Raw genomic sequence first — 3,454 nt, 5'->3', positions numbered from 1 at the left:
TATGTTCTTTAACCCATTTAATCCCGAATTTTTCCCAGACATGAAAATATCCAAATCAAGTGTCATTAGTAAACCTTTGAAGTAATCAATCATTATTTTATTACATTTTAATGGAAAAGTAGGTGAAAAAGTGTGTTTTATGGTCGGTCACAATTGTGACCGGTGGGATAATGTTACATACACTGAATTAACATATTTCTCCTATGCAGTTATCAAAATTCTTATATATCCCAACCCAGTTATTAACACATTTAAAACTCTGTCACTAGCAGTCCCCAGCATTGCCACGTCACATTCTAGTGTGACTATTTTACACCTCAAAAACCCCTATACAACACGATATGAATACTGAGAGCAAAGACAAAAAAACAACCATCAACGTATTTCAACATTGTTACTTTAGTGCAACATGTATTGAAACATTTATATTGTAACTTTATTGTAACAGTTGAACTTGTACTTTAGTGCAATATTCATGGTAACATTGTCATTGTGATATTTTAGTGCAACATTCACTAACAACTATATAGCAGTCGTGTGATTCATTCCCACTGAACATAAAGGTAACATTTAGGATAGAGGTAGCCTGTAGAATATGCATTCAAGTAGAGGCCTACACTGAACAAAAAACAATTATATATATATATATTGTGTTGTTTAAGTGTTCCCTTTATTTTTTTGAGCAGTGTATATATGTGTGTATATATATATACACACACACACATATATACACTGCTTAAAAAAATAAAGGGAACACTTAAACAACACAATGTAACTCCAAGTCAATCACACTTCTGTGAAATCAAACTGTCCACTTAGGAAGCAACACTGATTGACAATAAATTTCACATGCTGTTGTGCAAATGGAATAGACAAAAGGTGGAAATTATAGGCAATTAGCAAGACACACCCAATAAAGGAGTGGTTCTGCAGGTGGTGACCACAGACCACTTCTCAGTTCCTATGCTTCCTGGCTGATGTTTTGGTCACTTTTGAATGCTGGCGGTGCTTTCACTCTAGTGGTAGCATGAGACGGAGTCTACAACCCACACAAGTGGCTCAGGTAGTGCAGCTCATCCAGGATGGCACATCAATGCGAGCTGTGGCAAGAAGGTTTGCTGTGTCTGTCAGCGTAGTGTCCAGAGCATGGAGGCGCTACCAGGAGACAGGCCAGTACATCAGGAGACGTGGAGGAGGCCGTAGGAGGGCAACAACCCAGCAGCAGGACCGCTACCTCCGCCTTTGTGCAAGGAGGAGCAGGTGGAGCACTGTCAGTGCCCTGCAAAATGACCTCCAGCAGGCCACAAATGTGCATGTGTCTGCTCAAACGGTCAGAAACAGACTCCATGAGGGTGGTATGAGGGCCCGACGTCCACAGGTGGGGGTTGTGCTTACAGCCCAACACCGTACAGGACGTTTGGCATTTGCCAGAGAACACCAAGATTGGCGAATTCGCCACTGGCGCCCTGTGCTCTTCACAGATGAAAGCAGGTTCACACTGAGCACATGAGCACATGTGACAGACGTGACAGAGTCTGGAGACGCCGTGGAGAACGTTCTGCTGCCTGCAACATCCTCCAGCATGACCGGTTTGGCGGTGGGTCAGTCATGGTGTGGGGTGGCATTTCTTTGGGGGGCCGCACATGCCCTCCATGTGCTCGCCAGAGGTAGCCTGACTGCCATTAGGTACCGAGATGAGATCCTCAGACCCCTTGTGAGACCATATGCTGGTGCCGTTGGCCTTGGGTTCCTCCTAATGCAAGACAATGCTAGACCTCATGTGGCTGGAGTGTGTCAGCAGTTCCTGCAAGAGGAAGGCATTGATGCTATGGACTGGCCCGCCCGTTCCCCAGACCTGAATCCAATTGAGCACATCTGGGACATCATGTCTCGCTCCATCCACCAACGCCACGTTGCACCACAGACTGTCCAGGAGTTGGCGGATGCTTTAGTCCAGGTCTGGGAGGAGATCCCTCAGGAGACCATCCGCCACCTCAGCAGGAGCATGCCCAGGCGTTGTAGGGAGGTCATACAGGCACGTGGAGGCCACACACACTTCTGAGCCTCATTTTGACTTGTTTTAAGGACATTACATCAAAGTTGGATCAGCCTGTAGTGTGGTTTTCCACTTTAATTTTGAGTGTGACTCCAAATCCAGACCACCATGGGTTGATAAATTTAATTTCCATTGATCATTTTTGTGTGATTTTGTTGTCAGCACATTCAACTATGTAAAGAAAAAAGTATTTAATAAGAATATTTCATTCATTCAGATCTAGGATGTGTTATTTTAGTGTTCCCTTTATTTTTCTGAGCAGTGTATATATATATATATATATATATATTTTAAAAGCGCCACTGCACAATGAGTGTATATATATATATATATATATATATATATATATATCATAGAGGCTTCAGAACCAAGTGCAAGATTAGTTTGTGCATCACTATTTTGATAACGTTGTTCCTGTCATGATCTGTTTGCATAGGTTCAGCATATGCATTCAACAGCCTGGCTGGCAAATGGTCTGTCCATATCTGACCCATCGCTATCACAATCACTCAGGACAGCATCTGTCTCATTTTGAGGGATAACTGCAATGTTGCATGCCTTGTCTGGGCAGTCACCTAGATCCAACATATCCAGAACTTGACTCAAAGTGAAACTAAAAGAAAGAACAGAGTAGAAAGTTAGGTAAAACAAGAACTATGTATGTGTATAACTATGTGTATACCTAGATGCACTGTGGTATCCCACCGGTCACTATTGTTGCCGTCAACATGTTTACACATTCTATGACCACACTGAACAAAGTTGAGTAATTGCAAATGCATATATCAATACTAGACACCTTAAAGATGATGTGTACCAAAAATCTTTGTCCTATCTTTATGTTAACATACTTCACTAACCTCTTGTTTGGGAGCTTTGATGCAGCCATTCTCTTCTCATGGTGCAACCAGGAAGTAAACAGCTCTGGTCATGTGACAATTTACACTAAACATGTGACACTGCACATATTTCATTGAGACCCTTTACTTTTTCAATATTTGCTGGAAATGCATTGATACATCATTCAGTAACATTTTTAGAGCCTTATAACTAAAAACATTTTTTACGGTCACTATTGTGACCGATGGGATTAAATAGGTTAATACAGGGCCGACATACAAGTTCCTTACTTTTTTCCCCTTCTACTTGCCTCTTCCATTTTTTTGGTCATGCTGCAATTATTTGTTGTAATTTTGGGTAGAGCCGACATTTCCATATGTCTGTGTTAGCTGCATGTGTGACATAACTCCACCAGTCCTATTTATGATATCATTCACTAAAATTATACCTTTTTTAAAAATGTATTCGATAAACACAGTTTTTTTTATCAATTAGTATATTTGAATTTAACCACAATATTTGTTGTACTATTTGTTCCGTCCTTTCAGGTGGATTAAA

At 41.2% G+C, this 3,454-nt stretch overlaps 1 long non-coding RNA gene across 1 annotated transcript; it reads right to left on the bottom strand.

The window, feature by feature from the left end:
• Window positions 1-381: 381 nt before the first annotated feature.
• LOC139532054 (uncharacterized) lies at window positions 382-3,148 on the bottom strand. The gene is made up of 2 exons (XR_011666484.1): window positions 2,917-3,148; window positions 382-2,669 (listed from the first exon to the last, which is right to left on the bottom strand). It is a non-coding gene; the product is annotated as an uncharacterized lncRNA (long non-coding RNA).
• Between the last annotated feature and the right edge of the window lie 306 nt (window positions 3,149-3,454).

This window comes from Salvelinus alpinus, chromosome 10, assembly GCF_045679555.1.
Source record: "Salvelinus alpinus chromosome 10, SLU_Salpinus.1, whole genome shotgun sequence".
NCBI lineage: Eukaryota > Metazoa > Chordata > Actinopteri > Salmoniformes > Salmonidae > Salvelinus > Salvelinus alpinus.
This window is presented reverse-complemented; position numbering and strand designations above follow the sequence as displayed.